We start from the raw sequence: 27,362 nt of genomic DNA, 5'->3' as shown, positions 1-27,362 counted from the left end.
ATTACAACTGAAAGTAGCCCCAGGGTGGAGAGGAGATCCTTCTTAAGAAAGCAGGTTCCTTCGGACCTGCTGTCCGAAAGCCACGTCTGATTTAGAGCCGGCATCCAAACAGTAGTGCTTGCAGAAAGCCGAAGGGGTGGCCCAGGTGGCCACCCTGCTGATGACCTGCCACAGCACCTGCCGCTGGAATTCGATGGCCGTTGGCCTTGGATCTGACCGCGAGGGCGTGCATGTTAGCTGGAAGCCGTTTGTGCTGCGCCTCATAGGCCTCCTTGATGGCCAAAACCATCCACCTTGCCATAGAGGCCTTGGATGACTGAAAACCGGGCCATGATAATATGACAGAGCGCCTGACTTGCAGAAGTCCTTAGTCCTGTCCAGATAGAAATGCAGAGCGCGTCTGACATCGAGACAGTGCAAGACCCTCTGAGCATCGTCCTTAGGGTGGCCAAAAAACATAGGTAAGACTATTGTTTTGTTCAGATGGAAAGCAGAGGCTACCTTAGGTAGGAACGCGGGGTGCGTTCTCAGGACCACCTTATCCTTGTGAAAAGTATTATAGGGTTCTGAAGCCAACAGTGCCTGCAGAGGCGAGGCCCACCAACAGAGCTGTTTTAATGGTGACCAGCCTGATTTCCGCGGACGCCATTGGCTCGAATGGTTTGTGCGCCAAGGCGCCCAACACTACACTGAGGTCCCACACGGGGTGCGGTTTCTTGATGGGAGGGAAGAGCCCGGCAAGGCCCGTCAAATGTCGCTTGACCACCGCTTTGAAAGAAAAGACATCCTCCTCCGAATTTCTGTAGGCCCCTATGGCTGCCAAATAGGTGCAGCATGTAGCCACCTGCACGCCTGAGTGAGCAAGGTGTGCAGAGAAGGAGAGTATGTCATCCAACGTGCACGTAAGGGGGAGGTGGGCGATAATCTTAGAGTCGGCCCAATGACAGAACCTAGACCATTTACTCTTGTACTGGCTCCTAGTAGCCTTGCTCCTAGCGCCCTGAATGATTTCTAGATTAATGGAGTTTGGTTGTTTTTTTCTACTCAGATGGCGCTAGTGCATTTGATTATATGTATTCATTTCTTTCACTCTGTTGAGCGTGTGGACCACACAGACAGAAGACTACAGCAACTAGCTAGCGAACGAGTGCCAACGCAAACAGATGCACCTAACCAGAAAGGACAACTTGAGCCCAAGGCCACACGCCCTTCTAAATATCCTACAACATAATGGATCACAGCTCATTGCCACAAGCCTCCTTCTAATCTCTCTTACAGAGACACCACAAACCCAGCCTTGATAAAGACCTGTTTATGGTCGAAACACGTGTCAGCACATTTGGAAGATGAACACAATTTCAATAAATCACAAACAAGACGTAAAGCAAAAAAGTGTGGACCATATCTATTACGCTCAACAGAGTGAATGAAATGAATATATATAATCAAATGCACTAGCGCCATATGAGTAGAAACACCAACCAAACTGCATTGATCTACACTTTGGGCATCAAGAGAGCAGGCCCTATGGTTTCTACCAACCGGCTGCAAGTGCAATGAGACCTGACTGAATGTATTGGGTAAGGCGCAGCAACCACTAGTTTGTAGTGCTCATCTCTCTCTGAACTGATTTCTAGGTTAGCCTGCGATAGACCCAGGTGTTTCAGCGCGACCTGCTCAGGAACCACACTGCAAGGGGTAACTTCTGTGGGGCGGGTGGATGACCCTGCCCCCCCATCCCCCCTGATGCGCCAGTAGATTAGCTGGGCCCAGCAGCAGGTGAATGTGGGGCCTGTCCGAGAGGCTGAGAAGCTCTGAGAACCACGGTCTCACGGGCCAAGACAGAGCTATCAGAATGATGCTGAGGTGACATGATTCGTTTATCTTGCAAATCACCCTGTGGATCAGGGATGTAGAAGGGAAGGCATACACTGTCATGCCGCTCCACTGAATCTGGAAGGCATCGCCCAGGGAGCCGGGGCCCGGCACCTACCAGGACGCAAACTGCTGGCACTTCTTGTTGTCCCAGCAGGCAGAGATCCACCCAAGGATGCCCCAGGAGCACCTGATTGTTCAATTGCCACTCGTAATTGTCCGCTCCCAGCCTGCCGAGTCTGTTCGCTTCCAGGTTGGACTCCCCGGAAGGTGGATGGCCCTCAGGTAGATGTTCTCCAGGGCCCAGTCCCACATGCTGACAGCTAGGTTGCACAGTGGAGGGGACCTGGTACCACCATGCTTGTTGACATTGTACATGCTGGTGGAGTTGTCTGTCTCGATGAGGACGGCCTTGCCCCCAATGAGCGAAAGGAAAGCTTCGAGAGCTAGCCAGATGGCTTTCAGCTCCAGCCGGTTCATATCAGATTACTGCTTCTGCAGGGTCCAGACTCCATGGACATTGGTTGTCCAAAGTGGCCCCCCAGCCTTCCAGGGAGGAATCCGTAGTAATGTGACCTGCGGGGCCTGCTGCCGGAAGGGCTTCCCCGTCCACAGGTTGCAGCCCCTGGACCACCAGGTGAGGTCCGGGTGGATAGAGGGCGGAATGCTGACCAGCTCTGCTTGGGAGCCCCGCTCCAGATTCCATGAGGCTGCAAAGTGCAGCTGCAATCTCCTCATCTCGAGTCTCGTATAGGGTACGGCCAGTAGGACTGCTGCCATGATGCCTAATAAGTGTTGGTACCGCCAGGACAAGGTCACTTCTCGGGTGAGCAAGTGAGTAGTGGCCCTCTTGATGGCCGTGAATTGTCCTCTGAGGGGAAGACTCTCTCGGAGCTGGTGTCCCAGATGAGGCCCAGAAAGGTCAGGCTCTGCATAGGCTGCAGCTGAGACTTCATGAACAGGGGTTTTCGGTCAACCTCAAGGATTGTGATCATACGGGTGTTGGAAGTGTGATGAACCGCTTTTGGAGATCTCGCCCTGACAAACCAGTCGTCGAGGTATGGGTAGACGTGGTGGCCCTGCGCCCTGAGGAGGGCTGCCACTGCTTCCATGAGCCTGGTGATACCCTGCGGGCTGAATTGAGGGCGAAGAGTAGCACCTTGTATTGGAAATGGCAGTCCATGATCCTGAATCGTAGGAAGGAGAGATGTGGCTGCCAAATCGGGACATGTAGATAAGCGTCCTTCAGATCCAGGGAGCACATCCAGTCGCCCCTGCACAATGTCTAAGCAATCAGTGCAGGCGTAACCATCTTGAATTTTTGAAGAGGGAGGGAGAGGTTGAGGGTGGGGAGGCCCAACACAACTTTCAGGCCAGCCTGGTGGTTCTTTTGTATGGTGAAAATCCTGGAATAGAAACCCAATCCTCGCTGGGAGGCTGGGACTTCTTCCACACCTGGCTCTCAACAAGCGACCGAACTTCCGCCAACACAGTTGCTGTCCCAATCTGTGAGAGTGGAGGGGAGGAAGGGATCGGTAGGCAGTGCTCTGTTGATACTACAGAGGATCCAGGGGTCCGCAAACTTCTGACGCCAAAACTGTGAATACAAGTTTAGCCTGCCCCCCACTGGAGACACGTGGACCCGAAGGGACACGGCTTGCCTTCTTTCCCTCGAAGGCTGCTGCGAGGAAGGGGACTGAAAAAAGATCTTGCTCTCCCCCCTTTTGTTGTTTGCGCCGGTGCTAACTCGGAGAACGGTCAGGCTGCCTGGACCTCCATTCTTGGAAGCTGTGGAACCCTCCAAACACCTGCCCCTTGTTGGAGCATTAATGTGACTGGGTGTACGCCTTGTACCTGCCCTTCGTAAGCATAGATAAAGACTTTGCAGTTTGTAAACTGTTTTTCTTTTTCTCTAGCTCCTCATCGGTGGTGGAGTGAAAGAGGTCCAATATGCGTTCGACGTCTGGGTTAAATTTAGTTGCCCAAAGCCAAGCAGTCCTCATGTCCGTGGCGATGCATATGGCCTAACCAGAGGTGTCAATGTGGGCCACGGTGGACTCCATGTTGTCTTGCGCCACCATTTTAGCCTCTGCCAGTCCCGCCTTGAAATGTGACTGGCTCTGTACTGGAAGTTCTGGAAGGAATTCTGCTATTTAACGGCATCCGCGTTGGATTGACTAAGATGCAGCGAAGCGTTGGACTAAAGCTTCTTCCTGTACGCCTCCTAGATCATCTTGCCTAGCAGCACCGAGGAGGAGGAGGAGGCCGAGACCTACTGAGGCTTTGACTAGAGTGACGCCGCAGCAATCACCGAAGAGTGTGGTTGAAGGTGGGCCGACAGCAAGAGTGGATCCTACTCCATTTGCCTATACTTGGCATCCAGGCACCGATTGACAGGCTAGGCCGAGTGGGGTTTGAGCCACCCCGTCTTGGCCAAGGCAAAAACATCCTTCTGCATCGGGATCCCCGTTCTAGCTGCAGGGTGTAGAGTGAGCACCTCTGCAAGTACTCCTGCCTCCAGTTGTTCGAATTCAGGTTGAAGAAGGCCCAAGAACTCTGCCAGACCTGCGAGTCGTTCGTGGAAAGCTTTGGCAGATGATGGCGTGTTGGGGTCTTCTTCCTCGTCTGTGTCCACTATGGTGTCTGGCTGGTCCGGAGCGGGTGGTGGTGGTGTGCTGGGTGCTGAGGGCTGAAGTGTGGAGACCGAAGCCAGAGGCTGCAGCGGAGGCTGGTACTGAACCGCCTAATTGTGGGAGGCTGGGGAACCGGAATCGAAGGAGCCGGCGTGGGCCGCAGGGGCTGCACCAGGGCCTGCAGCATTGGAGCCATAGGAGGAATGACTATAGGCACAGGCAGAGGGCCTGCAGGGCGCATGTCCCTGATCACATCTTCAAAGATGGCCTCCATCTGAGGAGATTTCATGAGCGTTAGTAACTTTTCAAAGAACCTGTCCTCGCAGGCAGGTAGGGTGGCAGGGGATATTGACGGGGTAGCGGGAGGCTGCTGGGGTCGGTGCATACTCTGTTAGAGGGGTAAACCTGCCCTGAGCCAATGGATAAGCTGTAGGCCACGTCTCTGGTTGACACCAGTCCCACATTGTAACTCGTTCTCCCACCTGCTCCTTTCCTCGGGCCACCTTGTCTGGCACGGCAGCCATCTTGTCGAGCTGCATGCCATGTGCCGAAGTCATTGGTTCACTGTGCCCGGCCTCCTCCAGGACTCTTGGCGATGGAGCATGAGACCTACCATGCACCTCAGGCTGAGGCCTGGTAGGAGTGTCACCGTCAGCAGTATTGCCGGCAGTGCTGCGTGCAGGCGCCCCCTCAGCCATGGTGCTGTTACAAGGGCGTAATCCCTCTGGGGGTACACCGGTAAAAGAACCTTGCGGCCCCTCAGCATGGTCTCCGTAAGGATCTACAGACCCCTCGGCACGGCGGCCTGTAGCTGAATTAGTCTTGGTACTCGTGCTGGTGTGAGAACCTGAGAGGTTCCTTCCGTCCGGGCGTCTCCTTGGGTAGTAGTCGTCTTTGCACGGTATGCTGGAAAAAAATGGTCCACCTTTGGGCCTTGACTTATGTCTGACGAAGTCCTTCAAGTCCCCTGGAGGGGAAGAGCTCCCTCCACCTAGCTAGCCTGTTCTTCTGAGCACACAATGAAAGTGCGTCGCACACGGTACAACCTTCCCAGCCATGGTCGGGCCAAGGCAGCGGAGGCAAAGAGCGTGGGGATTGGATGTAGGGAAGAGCACCTCGCAGGCTGGACACCTGCTGAAGATGATATGCGCCGGGGAGGAGCACGTGGTATTACATGGCCGAAGTCAAACCCAGGAGCGCTGGTGAAGTCGGCCCGTTCCCGTCGACACGGAAAAGGGGACTGTGGAGTGGCACCGCTGGGCGAAGTCAGGGGAGCACATGCTCCCCCAACCGCGCTCATGTGCGCCTCTAAATTTTAAGGGGAAGAAGGTTGTTTTCCTGGTAAAAAAGGTTCCATCTCCTGTCCCGAGTGAGGGACGCCCATGCAGTATGGAGGAAAGGGGACGGGACGTTAAGAGTACAGCATCACTCAACACAGAAATCTTACTGTTCCTGATTTTCTTAATGGCACATGATTAGGATCATTTTGAGTCCTTATGGCTTCTACTCAGAGTGTTTCCATCCTTGGGTTATTCCTAAACAATTTTTAAGCACAGTGCCTTCTGGAAGCCCACCTACTAAACGAGATGTTTCCAGCAAGCACCCATTCCCACATAATCCACAGTACATACTTGTAACAGAGAGTTACTGATGCTTAAAGTGTCCGTGTGGTGAATTTCATGAACTGCACATGTTGATATGTGGGGGGTTGCAGGACACAAGGGATAGGGTTTGTCCAGCCACAAACCATGTGCCCCCCGCCACCACCACCACCACCACCACCAAGGTTCAACGAGGCATGATACAGCAGGCCTGCTAACTTCCTCCACCCAACTCCTCCCCACCCTGCAAAGCTGTACCACCTGTTCAGAGATCAAATGTGTGATGTTTACCCTGACAACTAAATGGCCAAAGATGCTTTGGAACACATACCCACAACCCAGGGAACGGATGACCAGTTAGAACATTTTGGAAATAACATCCCCAAAACTTCAGGTACTTGCAAACTTCAGATAAACTATATCCAAGCATTGAGAGCGAACTAAAGTGGAGGCTCACCTGCACCACACTTCAGTGGTTATGGTGCAGTACAAGCATTCATGAAGAAAAGGAGATGCAAACTGCACAACACTATGCTCTGCATAGGAGTCGTTTAAGAGATGCATCAGATGCTGTTCATAGCTTTATCTCCTTGTTGACAATCATTGGGGATAATCAGAACTATCCGGTAATTAACCAGTAGGAAGGATACAGTAACAATGAAAAAAATTAAGAAACACTCTGGGAATAACCTATCAACCTAAAGATTTCAGACTAGAATGGGGAACAACCTATTTGTAGCAAGGCTATATGCCAAAACACTGTTCAGGGATTATAAGCAGGACTGGCAGGAGGGAGAATCCCAGAGGAGTCATAATGGCTACTCATGGTCCCTTGATGGCACGGGAGAGTCGTGAATGAAGATCCTGAATGGGAGAGTAACCTGGAACAAGCTGTAATACTTTGGGATAAGCTAAATTAATCCAGACTGGAAGAAGTCCACGCCTGGAGACCCTGTAAGAAAAGTCTTACCAGGGGTTAGGAATGACACCCCCATGCTTTAGGGAATTGAAATGTTAGAAGCCAAAGGACCTCCACAGTGGTCCAAAGGTGAATCGGAGAGGGATTGGGCCCATGGCAGGAGGGTGCAAGACAAGAAGCCTAATGATGGGGTTGGCGAGAATACTCATGACAACTGTTGAGAGCCATGAACAAAGCCAAGGCTTAGGAGAGACCTGTTGAGACCCTGAATAAAGCCCAGGTCTAGGCTAGACCTATTGAGAGTCCAGAGCAAAGCCAGGGTTGAGAATCCTTAAAGTATATGTCCAGCACAGATCTTTTGAACACCAGAATAAATATAAGGTCTAGGTGAAACATGGTGAAAATCATAAAGCAAGCGTAGGTCTAGAAGTGACATGCTTAGAATTCAGGTCAACCCCCAAGGTCTGGGAAGCAACGGTTAGAACTAAAACTCAAGGACAAAACAAGACCACAGCAAATTCTTCTAAGATTAAGGAAGAGTATGAAGGAGAGAGGACTGAGGCCAGGACTGTGGGTGATTTACAAGCTGAACGCATAGAGCCTCCCTAAACAGTGGAATAGTTTGTTGGTTGTATTAGAGTAGGGCTGGATTTTTCATTTAGAACAATTCTTGGTACATTTACTTTGTTAGACTAACCTGGAGGCTAAGGACTCATTAAAATTAGGTTTTGGAACTTAACATTGGCCATTCTTTTGAAAGACGTACTTATTAGTATAGGGCAAATCACAAAGAGGCAGACGTAAGAGTAGGAATAGGTTACTTACCTGTTCTACAACACTTATCTTTCATAGATTATCATGCTGTTTGACTATTTCCTGTCAACAGGCTGGGAATCATTGGTAATGTTAAAACAGTTTACCTTTACATTTTAAACGGCTCGTCACTTCAGTGCTCGATTAGCCACTTTGGGTCATATTGCCCCACAGCCAAAGGACAGAGCTCCATTAGCTCCAACTCTGGAGGCCATGGCCATTTTGGAACAATTATAGTCAAGAAATATAGTGCTGGATTTGAAAAATGTGCTGGTTCTAGCTTAAATACTGCTTATGATCTAGATGTAATGTGAAACTTAAGGGAACCAACCCTGAGGGTATCTAATGTTAACCATGTTCCTTACTTACATTTTTTTTTGTGTGCAACTTTCTCGAAGCCCAAGACGTACTTCTGGAGCTAGATAGGCCACAAATGTGCCCCCTCCCCTCCTGCCTCCCAAGTGTCCTGAACAACGTAGTTCCTTGGTCCAGTTCCATGGACAATGACCTGGTTTGCTAGCTTTTGTGTTGGCAGATGAGTATCAGACACCATGCCATTGCGGTACTGAGGCACTCACTGGAAAGCCATGCATAGAAATGCAAGGAATGCATAGCCTTTTGAGTGAAACAGGGATGTCCTAGGAGCTTTGAGACTGTAAATCTTACATGGCTGAAGTCAAACCCTATATTGTTCCATAAGTGGGCTCCCAGAACAGAGGGCACAGTCTCTGGATCTAGCTTTTCTAAAGCATATATGCATTAAGAGAACATCTGAAGAAATGGTTCCAGGCAGATTGATGAGGTGAAAACTTCAGATTCAGGAAAAGGTAGCACTTCACTGTAGAAAGCTGACTGCCATGCATTGGATGCACCTCTCCTCACTGGGAGGCAAAGGACCATCCATAAGGCAGGCATAGTGTATGCTGTTCTATGCAAGTGGTGGGAAAAAAGCAAGCATATTGGACATGCTAGAGCAGTGATTCACCCAACGTGTAGCTCGGGAGCAACATAAATTGTTGCTCACCAGTTGCTTTCGGCCATGGTGTGGAGACCTATAAGGCGGTGCTGAAGCAATAAGACGTCAGTAGCAAATATAGCCAGGACAGAGTCCTGGACTGTGCAAAAATGTTGGCCTATAAGCTTGTTGGGGTTCAAGCTGGCTTATTTTTTAAAGATGCAAGATTTGTGTTTGTTGCCAGCATGCAAACTATTTTTCGGTAAATGTCCTTACTTATTATAGCAGTGTCATTGTTAAAACCATGTCCTCTTCAAGTATTTTGCTCAGCTGACAAATAAATGAGTAAAATAATTGAACCATGTTTGTGTCCTGGAGAACATCCTCATATTCTGTTCCTTTGTTCAGCCAGTAGGAGCAATGGACAAAATACGTGGCATGCATATCCAACTTTTATTAATATTTTGCATACACTGCTTTTTGTACAAGTTAGGTTTGTGTTTGATGCCATTATGCATTATGTGTACCGTAAAAATTAATTGTAGTGTCACCTAAATGTATTATTACGTAGTGTCCTAGTGAAAGAAAATTCATCGTTTGATACTCTGCCCATCTAGCATGTGGCTAATGTGCAGATAAGGTAAATGCATGCCACATTTGTCGTATTTAATTTTTACCTATATCCAAATAATTAATTTACTTTGAATTAGTTTAAATGAACATGCCAATTAATTAATCAAAATACTTAGTTAACAACACCACACACCTCTATGAAGTGGTCAATAAATGCTCAAAGTTTTGACCAATGTTTACCACCAAGTCTTGTGTAAAATCCCTGAGAAGAGGCTCTAAATCCTACAGAAAAGTATTATTTGTATTCCTAACCACTTCTTCACCAATGTAACAGGCCCCAGGAGCTTTACAATCCACTATTTACCATTACACGCCACAATAATTCTTAGGAGGTAAAGTAATCTTTAAAAGAATAGTGCGCTCAGAAATATTATTGTCCCGAGGGTTGGGGCATGTGTTTTTAAGCATACGTTGATCGATCGTACAAACATTTCCTATGCACCTTACCGTAGTTTTTCAGTTTTGTACACATGCAAAATCAGGCAGCAGGGCGCGGCCATTTTGTGATAATCTGATCCGTTGCCGCATCGCCCAAACAGGACTGCCCTGGCGGCACTAAATCATATCCCACGCTCCTAAGCCTGACATCACCAAACCTAGGGAAATTCTCCGCCTTTCTCCATGACGTTACTGGGCAGCGTAGCCAAATGGGCCCAGTCATCACCTACGTGACGTGACGCAGAAATCAACACACATCGTCTCACAACACAGCACGTCACAATTCGGAATATAAAACTGTACTTTAAAATGAAATAGCAAGACTGTACAATTTGTAAAGTACTTTTATTTCACAATAAACACTGAGAATATCCGGCAATTGCAATATTCAATCAAATGGGTAATTCTTTTCTTTCTCGGTCCACAAATGTTTATCTTGAGCCACGCGGTGTTCCTTTTGGGTACACAAGGTGTTTGTTTTGGGTAAAAGAAGTGCTTTGTTCGCATGGTGAATTGCAAGGCTTGTGCATCAACTTGGCGCTAGACCACAGTAAAGGATGTTATGTTGCTCCTAATCGCTGGTACCGCATAAGGTCATATCGGCCCTTGGCGATTGTCCCAAAAGAAGAGTCAAAGATATCAAGCTATTGACATGCATCTGCAGGTGCCGGTTGAAAAAGCCATCAGTTGGTATCTGGAATCGATGACGATCGCAGAAAGGCAGGATGTACCTGTTTGGAAAAGTAGCCAATCTTTATTACAATTTATCATTTTACTTATTAATTCGGCATCGTGTTAAAACTAACGATTAGCACAGACGTGAAACGATGTGAACAGAGAAAACAACGTGGAAAGTACTCCACAATTTGCTTCGGTAGATAGTGCGATGGAGTATGTTCAGCTCTAAACGGGATGCGGAAGCTTACGCTAAAATTCGAGGTGAACATAGATGGCATTTTAATGAAATATTAGCGTTGAACCTGGGTTAACCGAGTGGTGTTCTACATGCATCTCGATGCTGGACTGCCCATGTGCCCGTTAGAAAGACCAGTACACACAAAGGTTGTACTTGCGTTTCATTGCAATATGCCACACAGAACAAATCAGTACAATGTAACCCAGCAATAACGGTCGGCTAATGATAAGTTGACTCATTCAGATATAAAGTCGCCGATATTCGGCATTTCCATTCTCTTGGCGTAACGCAGACGTAACGCAGACTTCGTTTGGATCAGCGATTTTTCATGAAGTGAACTCACATTTACCTTAGTCCAGTTTTGGAATGGAGAACCTTATCATATCTTACGTTATTAAACCCCTCCTTTAATTCAATTCCTTTCGGAATCGTCCGTTTCCCTCAAGGTCCAAAAAACAATTGAACCTTATATATGCGTGGAATTCCTCAGCAGACAAACAAAAATTCAAAGCTGGTGACCTTCACTCAGAATGAAGATACATTCTTAGTTTGCAACATCTTGTCTCACCGCATCCATGAGAACGAATTGTGAAGCGCAGGCACAGGAGAAAAAATGTGGGGCTGTCATTGCTCGCTGGTCGTGGCGCTGCTGAGGGGTAGGGGAAACTTTGCAATGACAGAATGCGCCCTACTCCAACATTGGAGTCGAGGGTACACAAAATGGAGCGAAAGTGTGTCTAGAAATAGTCCCACCTCTGCTTAGGTCAGGTCCTCCTTCCCCATGGCAGTAGATTGGCAAAGGAGACGCCCACCGTGAGTGCAAGATCAGGATGCCACTTTCACGTATAATGTATGTGGATGGGGGCTCAACCGACCGACCCCGTCCTTACATTAGAAACGACCCCCAACACATGCCCCCCATGAATATATTGGTCAGAGTGCTTCTATTTCTCACCAACACCGCACTTTGATGTGCCGTTTTGTTCACAATCAGTACTTCTTGTGTGCCGAGTATCTTATGTAGCCTAGGTCTCATCCCTTTTGTGGGACGAGTAGTTATTCAGCTATTTGGCCAACTGTATGGTAAGACAACTGCCGAGCCCCAAAGTTTCTTTCACACTGTTATCCATCTGGCCCTCCCACGATCAGTGAAGGTCCCACAGTAGCTTGATGAAACTGAACTGTGAAAGCACAGCGTTACATTGTATGTCAATCGTAAAAATGGTATTAGTTGAAAAAAAAATTGACAAAGAGGATACATTTTAAAAGACAAATTGGATGCTTTATTTGGACACTTCATAAAAACATTGTTGATAAAAAAAACAGATGGTAATCATTTGAACCAGGAAGTGAGCTGATCCACGAGCTCTGCTTTAGGTGGACAGGGCACATTGGCAATGTTTTGTGGCAATGTATGTGTACTCTGAACATAATTGTGCGCAATTCCTTGATTATGCATCTCCAAAACATTCATAAGATCTTTCACAAAATCGAATTCCATTTCCTCATATACTGGCCTGACCACCCAGTTTTTGCTTCTTTTCGTAAAGGCTATAGTGGAGCGAAGTATCCCAAAGTTTCCTGGAGTCCTCAATTGTTCACAGCCCACATTCTCGTTATGCGCTAAAACCGCTAGCAATGTCCTATATTTCATCCCTTCCATGCGGAAATGCAATCTTTGTCCTGTACTTTAGGCACATATTGTGGAACACCTCCAAATCTCCTGTGTGACAGAATTCTGTGAGTCGCTTCAGATCTCTTGATAAAGTTTTATCAAACACAATCTTCTCAAGGGCTTTGTGTGGAGGTTTAAATGGAATCAACCACTTCTTCCGTTCCTGCTCCAGCGACAAAGGGCCATGTTCACATTGGTGGAAATGTTGGTTTTCTGTCCAAGAGTGAACGTTGGAACAGTTATGCAATAGTGACTGCCATTTTTCTAGTAGAATTTCCACAGACCCATCATGAGTTTTGGAGCTCCACCAAAGATGGTTGCTAAAGACTGGGACCACTGTGAAATACTTTCAGAACCTTTTTTTTCCCTGCAGCTGAGAATTTTTTATTGATGGATTTGGCAATGTGCCATACATCAAATTGATGGCGAATATTTGGAAACTGCTCTCTCATTGTCTTGGCTATTGAAACGTGTCAGTCCGTGGCTATTAGGTTGATTTGCATTCCTCTCGATTGTAGATCTTCCAGTGATTTTATAAAACCAAGTTTCTACATGGCCACTGAGGATTTACAGTTGGACACCTGCACAACCACCAAACTCACAATTTGTTTACTTTCCATGTCCTGAAAGTGGTATGTGCAGTACTTTGCTGAAAATCCGGGGCTGTCACACTGTCCATCGCCAGCTAGCCTGAACCGTTTTTCGGAGAATGTACTTTGAATAGACAATTGTTCAATTTTCCAAGCTTGACTAATGGCAGGGAATAGTTATTGACGTTGATATTTGTAGAACTGCGTTTTATAAATGAAATGGAGTCCCACAAATTCACAGAAACTGGACAACTTAATGAAACTAGAGCCACTGAAAAGTAAAGCTGCTGAGATTGCCAGCTGGCAGTTTCCCCAGCATCGGTTGAGCGGACCATGAACATTTTTCATGAATATTTCACAGGTGGCATGTATTTTGAGATTACTGCCTTGTGATACACGAGTCACATTCACCAATGGCTTCCCACATATTTCCCCTCTCACTGAATGCACACATTTCAGCATCATAATTTCCATCAAGCTGCTTTCGAATACTATTTATTTGGCCTCTTTATTAGACTGTCATCCTGCATTAATGTTGTTTCTGAATGAGCTGTGGTTGACATATCAGCCAACCTGGACATACTGTAGTAGAGATCTTTGTCTAATTCCTCGGTCAATTGTATTGATGCTTCTGTTGCTGTCATTTCAGGGTCTGTTACTTCAACGTGAATCGGAGAAATCAATGTCGATTGATTTTTGGGGGGCCCTTTTTTGGCGGGTGTTGATTGTGTCTAGTGGTCTGCAACTAATTCAAAAGCATCTTCAATACATTCAGTTTCATCTTCATCTGGTGGAGCAGTTGCATTGTAGCAATGGTCCAAAAACACTTTGCTGGCTTTGCCAGTCACATTAAATTAATTTTCTGGCCATTGGGCAAAAGCATCTCGAGTCTGCTTATTGATTTGAACATGGTGCGCCTCAATTAATAGTTGTTCCATGGTGAAACCAGTTTGGTAAGAAGCATCTCTCATTTCTGTCGCTGTCTGTGTCTGCATAGTTCGCACACCATCGGGCAACTAGAAGACAGGTTGGAAAAAGATGGTCAATGTAAATCCAACATACAGTATTGGACAATTTACATTAAAAAAACAGGTTATGAAGGCGCCAGTACAAAACACTGTTTAAAAATGAAATGGTTTGTAAATTACCTTATCTTTCTTGCTTTTCTTTGAAACCTTCACTGTAATGTCAGCAAAAGCAAGCTGGTCCACGGACTCGGATCCACGTGCCTCCTCTTCTATATCCCGATCTTGTATACATCCCTAGAAAAGAGTATCCATTTAAAATAAGTCATTTGTATTAGAAACAAATTATTCCTTCGCACACATGGCTTACACAGATAAACTTGTACATCGTGTACGTCATTTAGTCAAAATATACATTTTGAATTTCACCCGATGGATGGCTAGTTTACTCGATCAAAGTGAAGCACACTGTTCGAAATGTTGCACTCAAGCAATTTGCAAAAACTGCTTGTTTCTAAAATTGTCACTGTCTAATAGTATCAGATCTAGGACCGACTTTCTTTAATTCTAGGGAACTGTTAGTACGCATAGCTGTGGCTCTGGGTCTACTATGAGGGATGATGTAATTGTAGTCGAAGCTTTAGCATCTCCCTGTAACACAGTACTTGTACTAGTATGGATGAAAAAATTAAAATTGAAAACACATTGTGACGCAGACATTGGTACATATCAATTGCAAACCACGAATGAAACATTGTATAAACGAATGACACGATACGTAAATATGATCAGATTATCTCAAATTCCATGCATAAAACTATTCCGGAACTGAATAGCAAAGTAAGAGTACCTGATACACAATCGAAGTGGTTGTTCACTCCAGGCAACACATGGATGCTGAATCTTGCTCCTTCATATTCAGCGCATAGTCATGGAGATGTAAAGGGAACTTTTCATTTGATTTAGAAATGCTAATCTTAAAAATTGGCATGTAAGGAGACAAATTACGCAAACATTATGCTTATTTCAAAGGACACTGTAGCATAGTTATCTGTGCCTATAAACCGTTTTCTATGATGCTCCTACAACCAACAACAGATGTTTAGCAAAATGGTCTATTTAAAAAGCAATACAATCTTGTAAATATGAAAAGTATTATAAGGGACATTTACACCTAAAACACCAATCCGTCCATTTAGTTACCTGTTCACTACCCCAAGGGCCACAGCTAAATTCGGAACCTTGACTCACCTGAGGCGGCCTGTGAACGAATAGTGTTGGAATTACATTTGGGAGCAATTTACGAGTCATTCTGAGTCAATGGCAATGAGATGAATGAACATAACACTGTACGTTCGTTCAAAATAGATAGAAATTTAGAGATCAAGGCGATCAGATTAGGTGACCTGCCCTTACCTTGACCAACAAACAGTTAGTTTCAGCAAGCAGGGTAGTTAGTGGCAGGAGAACAGGGAGATGTTCACAGGTAGCACGACGACGAGCTGAATCGCTGTGGTCACAGAAGTTCTCAGGTATCACGTTCACAAGTTGACTTGCAGTTCTCAAAGATGTTTTCATGAAAAATATCAAGTGGTTTATAAAGAATTTGAAAAGAGGGTTTGTATGTGAATGAATGACGTGTATATGGCGTGGTCATATGTGGATAGCAGGGGCGCGGCCTCCTTCAAGGGGAGCCTGCCTGGAGACATGGGGTCTGAGGAGGGCATGTGAACATTGACCCCTGCACGTAAGATACCATTGAAGTGTACATGGTGTTCGGCACCTTGGCCGTTCCCACCCTGCCAGCCCCCTTGGGAGGGCACAGCCACAGGTGTGAACTGCCATCGATAGTGGAGGGGGGGGGGCTGGATTGGCATGAGGCGTGCAGACAAGGCCCGGAACACTGCTGAATGGAGACACACTTATGTGGATTGCAGAGGCGCTGCCTGCTTCATGCAATCCTGCCCGGAGACACTGGGTCTGGGGAGGCCATGTGTACAATGGCCCCTGTGCGGAAGATACATTAGAAGTGTACATGGCCTCTGGCACCTTGGCCGTTCCCACCCCTGCCAGCACCCTTTGGAAGCACACATCCACTGGTGCCAATTGCCTTTGATAATGGAGGGGGTATGGATGGGCAAGAGGGGTGCAGAAAAGGCCCGGAACACTGCTGAATGGAGACACACTTGATTCACTGAAAAACTTAAACAACCATTGATAAAAGTTCTGTTGTGTTTTAATGTTTCTGATTTTGATGGCACAAATGTACTACACATTAAAAACTTCTGGTTGCAGCACAGTGTGGGAAAACCCCCTGTACTGACCACTGTCACTGGGGAAAGTTTCTCTAATAGCACCAACGACACAGGCGGGTATTACTCGCCGAACCCGGTGTCCAAGCGTCCCATGAAGCCACCATGTAAACGAATGATAGGCCACCAGCCTGTACCACCTGTGAAAGAAAGATACAAACTGTCTTTAAATGACCAAGATAAGTGTATTAAACATTAGTTGCAAATGACAATTCTTGTATCCAATGACATTGTTACCAGTACAAATGCTACCTAGACACTGTACAATATTGAACGACTATTACCAGATAATTGCAAGACTAAATTCGTTTGACATTGATATATTAAAGTTACGACAATATAGGAGACAACCATGGAATAGTAGTGGCCTACGTGACATCACAACTAAAGTGCACTTACTTGTTACTTGGATTCTGAGGGTCAACTGTTGTGCGAAGTTCATGCATAAGCACTATCGTAATCCTCAAAACGGACCTTGTGAGGCAGGTTGCCCTGAAGTCTGGCAGTTCAGTAACGCATTGCGGCCGTGTCTCGCCTTCCGATATGTAGGACAAGCATCCAGAGTTTTCTCAGCAGCAGCAGTTCTCCTGGGTTGGCATTAGCGCGCACCGATTGCAGGTGCACCAGGTGGAAAAGCCGTCCATGCGACTAGGCTCAGGCTCTTGATCTGTTGAATCGTCCTCCCAACTGTCGTCCGAAGCCCCATCGTTTCTGCATCTTTCTCTTCAGAGTAATTCCGCCTCAGAATACTCCGGCTCGTACTGGTAGGGTTGTATTGTTGCCAATGTTTGGGAAACAAAAATAATATATAGTAATGGTACGGTATCTGTTTGCACGGGCTACAAGCAACAAAGGTAGCTGACCAGAGCACAGAAACGAGGCACGGAATACTAAAAAAAAAAAGACAGAGGAATGGAAAAGAAAATCTGATGTCTGTTGTGAAGAGGTCTGTTTATACTTATTCAGGAAAGAGGCGTCCTGCAATTTACATGGCGACACATTAGCTGAAGCGCAGAGAAGGTTGACACGAGAAGTGCTTTGGCGTTGTGAAATGGGCGGTACGCGTCTAGTGACATCAGGCTTAGGGCCGGGGGATATGATTTAGTGCCGCCAGGGCAGTCCTGCTTGGGCGATGCAGCAACGGATCAGATTATCACAAAATGGCTGTGCCCTGCTGCTTGATTTCGCATGTGTACAAACGTAAAAAACTACGGTAAGGTGCATAGGAAATGTTTGTACGATCGATCAACGTATGCTTAAAAACACATGCCCGAACCCTTGGTGCAATAATATTTCTGAGCGCACTACTCCTTTAAAGCCTACCATGTAATGACCAGTATTTACCAGGTTACTCACCGTAGTGACCACCTTACTCCTAGTCCATAGTCCCCTTTCCTCCATACTTGTGGGACATCTCTCCGTCCTGTGGGACGGGACCGGAGCACTTTGTAAAATGCATCCACATTTTTTCAAAAATGTGTCCCTCTTTCCTGCGCGGGGTCCGACATGCGGCCCTAACCCCGCCCACCTTGGCTCCGCATCGCCCATCAGTCCTTTTCTATTGCCAGGTCAAAGACAGGCGGGCGGGCATATGGAGGAAAGGGGACTATGGACTAGGAGTAAGGTGGTCACTATGGTGAGTAACCTGGTAATACTCCTACGTCCCGTCCCCTTTCATCCATACTTGTGGGAGATTCCCAAGCACTCCTTACAGGAACTACGGGTGGATGGAAATACCCCTTACTGAAACAGGTTCTTCAGCACAGCCTGACCAAACTGAGCGTCAGCTCTTGAGCTCATGTCAAGACAGTAATGCTTACAGAAAGCAGATGGGGAGGCCCAAGTAGCTGCCCTAGCAATGGACTCCCAGGGAACATATTTCTGAAAAGCAACCGCGGCTGCCTTGCCCTGCACCAGGTGTGCATGGATACCCTTAGGAGGTTTCAGCCCTTGGACGGTGAAAGACTGATGCAGGCGGCAATCCACCTAGAAATAGTTGCCTTGGACGCCGGCTTGCCCCGAGGGTTACCGAAGGTCACAAAAAGTTGAGAAGAACTCCTAAACTCGGAAGTCCTGTCCAGGTAGAACTTAAGAGCTCTTCGGACATCAAGACAGTGTAGAACCCTCTCCGCCTCAGAGGCAGGGTTCGGAAAAAAGACCGGAAGGGAGATCGACTGTTTCAGATGGAATTCGGTCACCACCTTTGGTAGAAAAACCGGGTTTGTCCGAAGGACTACCTTGTCCTTGAGAAAGACCAAGAAAGGATGCTCCACCAACAATGCCTGGAGTTCACTCACTCTCCTTGCTGACGTAACGGCAACCAGAAAGGACATTTTCCAAGACAAGTACTTGAGGTCCACCGTAGCCATTGGTTCAAAGGGTTTGTGGCACAGCGCCGTCAGGACTACATTTAGGTCCCATGGCGGGTGCGGATTACGAACCGAGAGTAGAGGCGTGTCAAGCCAGCAAACTGCCTCTTCACCACTGGGTTAGTTAGAGAATAAGAACACAGGTCTGTAGAAAGGTAAGCGGAAACCGCTGAGAGGTAAGTCCTGCATGACAGGACATGAATCCCTGACTCTGCTAGGGAGGACACGAAGGACAACACTGTGTCAATTGTGGCCACCCTCGGATCCAACTTCTCCAAACACCAATGACAGAACCTGAGCCATTTACTCTTGTATTGAAATCTGGTCGAGGGTTTCCTGGCTGCCTGGATAATGCACATGTTATCCGCAGACAAACTCAGATGCTCTAAAGACTTGAACTCAGGCACCATGCCGCCAAGCTGAGCGATTGTAGGGAGGGGTGCCACATCTGTTGTTCCCCTTGGTGAAGAAGATCGGGAGTTACTGGTAACCTGATCGGCGGATACACCGAAAGGTGTTGAAGTTCTGAGAACCAAAACCTGGCCGGCCACCACGGGGCGATGAGTAGAAGGGAACAGTTTGCAGAGTTCTTCAACTTCCAAATTGCACGGTGAAATAGAGACAGAGGCGGGAAGGCGTAAGCTCTCATGTTGTGCCATGGAATCTCGAGAGCATCCCCCAGAGAGGAGGCTCCCAGCCCCCCGCTGGAGGCATACTGAGGAAGCTTCTTGTTCGCCGCCGTAGCAAATAGGTCCACCTCCGGTGTGCCGCAGCGTGAGAAAATCCATGAGAGAACCTCCGCCTTCAATTCCCACTTGTAGCTGACCACTGTCTGCCAGCTGAGGGCATCCGCTGTGACATTCATCTGGACGGGATGTGCACTGCAAGCAGCCACACACCATGAAGCACGGCCCACTCCCAAATCTGGATGGACAGGTCCACGAGGGGGGGAGACTTCGTTCCCCCTTGTTTGTTGATGTAATACATTGACACCACATTGTCCGTTCTTATGCGGACAACCTTGTTGACGATGAGCGGTCTGAACGCCCTGAGCGCTAGGAAGATCGCCAGAAGCTCCAAATGATTTATGTGCAGGAGCTTGCCCTGAGGCGACCAGAGGTCTGAAACCTGAAGATCTAACGTCGCACCCCACCCTAGAAGGGAGGAGTCCGCCGTGATCGTCACCATGGGGACCGGGTCCTGAAACCCTGCGCCCCCAGGCAGATTGCCGAGAGATGACCACCAATCCAGGTCCACTCATGGAATCCGGAATCATTATCCGCATGGAATCCGGATCCACTGCCTGACGCCATGAACCCTGAAGAGCCATCTGGGTCCGTCTCATCTTGAGACGAGCAAGAGGAAGAGCCAGCACGCACGAGGCCATGAGGCCCAGAAGCCTCTGGAACCACCAGGCCGACATGATCTCCGACTGCGCAAACATCTGACACGTGGCTAACAGACCTGCCATTCTGTCCCCGGTCAGGTACACTCTGCAGTCGATCGTGTTCCAGCAAAAACCCAGGAAAATCAGGTCCTGCGAGACCATCATAGAAGATTTCCGCCAGTTCACTGACAGCCCAAGAAGGAACAGGAGCTGAAGGAGAGACTGGAGATTGCCCGCTGCTGCTAGCGGACAAGGGCTGCGTCAGAGCCAGTCGTCCAAATACGGATACACATGGATACCCTGTAGACGAAGATAGGCCGCAATCACCGACATCTTCGTAAAGACACGCGGCGCCGAGCTGAGTCCAAAAGGATGCACTCGAAACTGGAAGTGCTCCTCTCCCAAAGAGAAGCGGAGATATCTCCTGTGTGGGTTCCAAATCAGGATATGCATGTACGTGTCCTGAAGATCCACAAAGCTTAGCCAATCGCCCATCTGTAAGGAGGAGTGTATCTGGCTGGGCATAATCATCTTGAATTCCTCTTGGGGTAGGAAAAGATTGAACTGGGAAAGGTCTAGGATGGTGCACAGGCCAGCCTGGTTGGGGGGTTTGGGCACCGTAAACAGCCGGGAGTAGAAGCCCTCCCCAAGGGGAACGGGTTCCACAGCTCTGAGGTCCAGAAGTTTCTGAACTTCGGCCTTGAGGGAGGGTGAGCCCGACAGCTGAAAAGGAGGGTTGATGGGTGGGGTAAGGGGTAAAGGTAAGCAGAAGCCCACTCGAGCGACTGACTAGACCCATCTCTCTTCTGTGATGATCTGCCACGCCTCCCAATAAGACGCAATGCGTCCTCCCACCGGGGTCTCGTGCGAGCGCTGAAAACCCCCATTTGGCAGGTTTATCGGTGGCGGTGCCACCTGAACCTGATGAGGAGGCTAAGGAGCGGGAGAAAAACCGCGTGCGTTGTCTATGGCAGTTATTCCCCGCAGGGGTATCCACTCCTGCGAGATTTGCGGTCAAGAAAGCCCCTTAAACCAGAGGAGGGTCGACTTTGCGACAACGGTCTCTGGGATTTGAAAGGAGCTTTGACCAGAACAGACAATGATTTTGCCGTCTGAGTGCTATCCTTGGTCTTGATGAGCTCTACATCAGTAGTAGAATGAAAAAGCTCCTTACCATCGAATGGAACGTCCAACACCTTGTCTTGCACTGCCTTAGAAAATTTTGTGGCATGCAGCCACGCCTGCCGTGAGGTATCAACCCCAAGCATCAGCCCCCGAGCCGAGGTGTCTACGTGGTGAGCCGCAGCCTCCAGGAGATCCTCGGTCAAGACCCTGGCATCGGAAAGGCCTCCTTTGAAGTCTTCCAACTTCTCAACCGGAATGTGCTCCTCAAACTCCAACATACCTTTCCATATCCGCATGTTAGCTCCCGCCAATATCAACTCAGCATTGGCCTGCCTTAGCTGCAAGGCTGAGTTGGCAAAGACTTTCCTCCCTAGGGAGTCCAGGAGCTTGTCCTCCTTTCCCAAGACCTGAGTAGCCGTTGTGGAAGAGGATGCTGCAGGTCTTGATTGCAATGTAGCCGCAGCCACCACTGTGGAGGAGGGAGACGGACAAGACGACAGGGCCACCTCTTCCGAAGAATGCAGCCTGTACCTCGCGTCAATCTTCTTATTGACAAAAAGTCCAGAGTGTGGCTTTTCACAGACTCTTCTGACCTCGGCCAGAATGTCCTTCTGCAGGAACAGGCCGGTACGCTCCAAGGGAGACAGGGTGAACGCCCCAGAAAGCACGCCCTCCTACGTAGCGGGTGCCTCAGGCACCGGAACATCTAGGAAACTCATGTCCAGTACCCGGTCATGAAAGGCTCTCAGAGCGGGGAAGGTCCTTGTTGTCCTGATCGCCTTGAGGGTCATCTGACAGGTCAGGATCCTGCTGAGCCGTGTCAGGCACTGCCTTGTCCACTGGGGACAATGGAGGCACAGGCGGAAGAGCCGGGGGAGGCACCACAGGCAAGGGAGGCGCCGGCGGAACCACCGGAGGAATGGGTGGAGCCGGAGGCGCAGGTGGACATATCTCTTTGAAATATTCCCTCATGGGGTTGGTGCGCATAAGCGCTTGAAAAGTACCGAAAAAAGTGTCCTCAGGAGATTGCTTCGGAACCTGAGGAGGCCTCTCATGAGGTGGACAAATCCAGGGACGTAACGGGGAAGGGTGCCACACCGGCCCCTCCACTGACGTATCCACATAAATCAAAGGAGCTGCCCCCGCAGGCAAGGAAACATTGTGCGGAAGAGGCATCCGGGCGTTCCAATCAAACTGGCCGGTAAGGATGCGCACAAGGGACCTTAGGTTCACCCAAGGGACTGCGCCCTACACCAGAGGCCGATGGCTTAGTTGTAGGGGTAGCACCTAAAATGGCCGCCGTGGTCGTGGCGGGAACGGGCGCCATTTTGTCCTCATCTGAGGGGAACTGTGGGAAGTGAGGCAGGGGTCCCAGTCGATGGATCAGGGGTCTTAATCTTAGCCTTAACATAAGGAACCTCGGCCAAGCCGGTACTATGAGGCCTGGAATGTTTTTGTGACATACCAACCGCCAAATTAGCCTTTGAAGGAAGGACCTCAGCACTGCTGCTAAAAGAAGAATTTTGCTTCTTTGCCCCCTCAACAGATCTGGTATCAGCACAAGAGCGGGAACGGTGTGCTTTCACCGACAAAGCCTTGTCCAGCCTCTCTGTTGGTAGCTTTAGCCTCTGAACGAGGGACCCGGGACCCAGGCCCGGTGCCAGCCTTATCGGCACGTGCCTCGAACATCCGTTCGGTAACAACCAGCCCAGCCAAGGCCTCAGGGTTCACCCCGGTCTTGTTTTTGAGGGAAGCCGACAGAGGCCTCAGAGCAAGCTCCGGTACCCCACGATTCAGTAGAACTGGGTCTACAAACAGCCACCACAGGAGGGGCCTCGGAGCGTACTCCGGTGTTCACAGGCCCCTTACGGAGACCCTCGGAGAAAACTCCAGTAGAATTATTAGGCCCAACGGGCACCTCAGGGCAAACCCCGGTGACAGAGCGGTCAACGCCCCTCCCGGACAGGGAGGAACCCGGAAAGGTATCCCCCGGCCGGGGTGCTCTGAAAAGTAAAGAACTTACCGGGCGTTTCTTCTTCTCGTCGATGAACGCCTGAAAATGCGAAGGAGGAGTTTGTCGGAACACCTCCTCCCACCGCTCCAACCGACGTTGAAGTGCCCGGACCGAAAGGGAGTCACAGTAAAAACAGGAGTCCCAACGGTGTTCCGGACCCAAACACTCTAAACAAAGAGGATGGGGTTCCGCCCTCGCGAAGCGACAGTGACACGATGAACAATCTGGAAAGTCTAATTTGAAAGACATAGATAGACTAGTAAACTAACGCTAGCGAGAGCCAGAGAGGAAAAAAGGGAAGAAAATCTTTCCGAGGATGCAAGTGCGTCCGGCCCCGATCGAGCAGAGAAAAGGACTGATGGGCGATGCGGAGCCAAGGTGGGCGGGGTTACGGCCGCATACCGGGCCCCGCGCAGGAAAGAGAGGAGGGACACATTTTTGAAAAAAAATTGGATGCTTTTTACAAAGTGCTCTGGTCCCGTCCCACAGGACAGAGAGATGTCCCACAAGTATGGAGGAAAGGGGACAGGACGTAGGAGTATACTCAATCATTATTATTCAATCGTAATTTCTCCATTAAGTTAGTAACATTTAAAAACATGCATCATATTTCATAAACTTCTCATAGAACAAGCAAAAAATTCAAAAAAGCAGTTTTAACATATTAAAAACACACTATATATAAAACCCTGATCATTACAATTAATTATATAAAACATAGTTGCCATGTAGGTCCACACTTACACAAAACAGAGAAACGACAAATTAACAGAAAATTAACCAAATCTTCATCAACTCCTACTTTGCAGGCACACTTTGTGCTTCCACCTGCACACCATGATTTATTCAGGGGGTGGGCCAGTGTCATTTGCATCAGCCTCCTGCATTCTGGAGATTTTATTTACAGTTTTCATCTTGCCATCTTATATGTGTACGTAAGTCTGTATATAAAGCTAAAGAGGGCCGTCTATGTATATTTTGGGCATCTGCCTCTTTCCTCATCGGGCAAGCTCTTGCTTTAAGAGCTATTTTGAGTTGACTTAATGTGCCAAATTGTGTTATATCCCACCCCATATCCAAATGGACAGTGCCTTACAACCCCCCGTACCACAAGTATTTATCTCTACCAGGCGAGGCTGCAATTGTATGTGCACTGAAATTAATTTTATGATAAGCAGAAAATCCCAGGTGTGGTTTTAAAAAATAAGTACAGATTTTTCACTGGCTCAACACCTTCAAACGGAACATCCCCAATTCTCCTCAAAAGCCGCTACCATGTGCATCTGCAGGGAGACCTGCTATTTGGCACAGGAATTTATTTTGCAACCCCTCCAAAACATGACGGTTTAAACCACCCTAGATTTCGCTGGCATAAGAATCATGGAACAGACTAACGCCTTATATACCTCCGGACTCTTGTCCAATCAGAATACCCCAATCTTGTTGAATACTTAATGATGCCCTTTCAGCTGTCTTCTGAAAATGGTTGACCCAAGCACCACTTTTTGAGAAGAGTAGGCTCAAATAAAAATGAGACTGCCTCCTCATCGCTACATTCATTTAAAACTAGCTACAATGTTTCACCCTTTTTCCAAGCATCATCATTTTTGTTATCATATTTGATTTCAAACTATAGATACCTAAATAGTCATTTGTGTTTAGCAGGCCCTTTTGGAGACCTGCTGGGTTTAAGTCCAAAATAGCTGTCTCTTTGGCATAAAGAAGCATGCTAGAACATGTAACCTTCAGAGAGGGTGGATTAACTTTCCTAAGAGCAGTACAAGAATCAACACCTGAAAGGAATAAATTGGAGTCGACTAACATCCTTAATTTTCACCTTTATTGGTCGGGAAAAACAATGAATAATTACCCTTTCTTGAATATCGGACAGACGCTGAGATATCCGTGGGGGGCTGGTGGTCCAATGTCTACTTGTCCAAGGAGATGGCATAATGCCCGTCTCAACTTAACTCAACTGAATTAAACATAACACAATTTGGTGTCCTTTGAAAAAGCTACCATTGGTTCTCAACACATTTTTTGGGTCTTTTGGCAATTTTTACGTGCCATTTTGAAAACTAAATCTGACCAACCATGTACACACCACTCCTCAAATCGTTGTTGAATTTTCTTTTCAAGATTCTACATTCTGCATCAAACCATGGGTGGGGCATCCCTTTCTATAACCTGGACCTCCTGAACTTGGGGATGCTGTTTGACAATAGCTCTGTCACGGATAGTTTCAACCAATGACTCACTATGTTCCTTTGTGGCCTCTAAGTTGTTTAGCAGTTTTAAGAGAATATCTTATTTTCTTGTGATTTAGTCATTCTTTCCAGTGCCTCCTTGTCGCCCTTAGGCATCATCAACCAGCCCCTCTGGCTGTTGGGCATCATATTCGTGGTGCCTATCCTGGCCTTTGGAAAATGAACTCAAGTGGATAGTGTTCACTCTTTGTTCAAACAGAAATGCATAATTTCATAACATTCCTGAAGAAACAATCCACAATACAGTAATCGATGACTGTGGGACGGTATTGTTGATCTTGTATGCTTAGGAGTGCATTTGCCACTAAAGATCCGAGAATCCCCTGGCAAAAGCCTAAAGTACACCTGAAAATCAGTGTTCCATTTGTGACCAATTCTACTGTCCAAACATTTGCACTAAAGGTCTTTAAAGTATTTTGCTCAAGAACCTGAAACCTCTAGTAATATTTATTTTGTCCTACATTATTAGTGAACACCTTGACTGGTACTATGTGTCTAAAAATGTACTACTGAGCACTCAATTTCCTCAACATTTCCTGTAAACAACCACTTAACGTCAAATTAAGTTAAAGGCTTTGCAAATTTCCTTTACTAGAATTGCACGTGGTCTCCTAACTTAAGCACTACAAATTTAACCTAAGTTTATAGCATTTCTAATTTGTGTTGCAATCATTTGTCCGCCAACTGAGTGCCAATATGTTCAGTCAAAAAATTGATGTTGCTCACCATTTCATTTGATATGTACATTTTCCTCATCGTGCACAAAAGGTTGGGGACCCCTATGCTAGAGTCTGCTAATGGCACAAAAAGTAAACGTTACTCTCTTCAGTGACTACTGTTCTCCTAGAACACAGCCCCCCTTGCTCAAAACACTTGGGACTACCCGTCGACTGGCACGACACAGGAGCTATTTTCCAGCAATAAATAACCATTGCATCTAATTTATAATGTGCAGTCGCGTACCATAACAATTACACATCAGGTCTAAATTTCAGCTGTATCCTGGCAGTCTCTTTCCATATGACCAGGCCATATTGGATTTACATCTTATTTAACATGGGAGGATGACGGGCATATGGATGAAGCGGAATTAATGACCAAAGAGTACAGTAGTCACTATGGTGAATAGCTTACATACTCCTATATCCAGTAACCCCTTCATCCATATTCCCCTGGGACTATTAAACAGATCAGCGTGAGCAGAGGACCAGATAGCCTCATCTTATGCGAGAAAGTTCTGCAGCACCACCTGCCACATCTGATGTTGGCCCATGAGCAGAGGATGTCCATGCAGTAATGCTTGCATAAAGCCTAGTGAAAGATTTAAGTGGCCACCTTTATTATTATTTTGCATTTTTAAAGCGCTCAGACAGCCCGCGGGCATCGAGGCGCTGTTACAGGAATTGTTTTTTTTGTTTTGTCTTAGTTGCGAACGCGCTTAAATACCCAGAGGTGTCTAAGCGCGGACCCAGGGATCGAACCTGTGTTGCTCCGTGTCGTCTTGCTTCCAAGGCGAGAACGTTGGCGCTGAGCTTTCCTCCCAGGACCTTGGCGATGTCCTCCCAGATAAAAATTTATCACTGACTGCATATGCATGCAAGTCCTCGGTTAGAGAACAAGCCTGAAATGTGTAACTCCTCAATGAAGGCGATTATCCAGAGCACCATAGATGCCTTTGATTCCAGCTGCCCATGTGACTAACCACCATGGAGTACAAATATGCTCTGAAGAGACAAAATGTTTAGTTCCACCAAGAAAGAACTACAAGGGCCGACGTACATTAAAACTATGAAGACTGGTTGAAACTTGTTTGGACTGACTGTGGAAGAATGTCAGCAAAGATTTGTTTATTAATATGAAAGTCAGACTATATTC

At 47.5% G+C, this 27,362-nt stretch overlaps 1 protein-coding gene across 4 annotated transcripts in view; it reads right to left on the bottom strand.

The window, feature by feature from the left end:
* The window catches only part of PPP3CA (protein phosphatase 3 catalytic subunit alpha), a 1,568,629-nt gene that overhangs the window by 653,924 nt on the left and 887,343 nt on the right, over positions 1-27,362 (bottom strand). The gene's annotated exons all lie outside the window — the stretch shown is intronic.

The sequence above is a fragment of the Ambystoma mexicanum genome, chromosome 6q (assembly GCF_040938575.1).
Source record: "Ambystoma mexicanum isolate Mex_15411 chromosome 6q, UKY_AmexF1_1, whole genome shotgun sequence".
NCBI classification, from domain to species: domain Eukaryota; kingdom Metazoa; phylum Chordata; class Amphibia; order Caudata; family Ambystomatidae; genus Ambystoma; species Ambystoma mexicanum.
The sequence above is the reverse complement of the archived record's forward strand: the minus strand, read 5'-3'. Positions and strand labels throughout refer to the sequence as shown.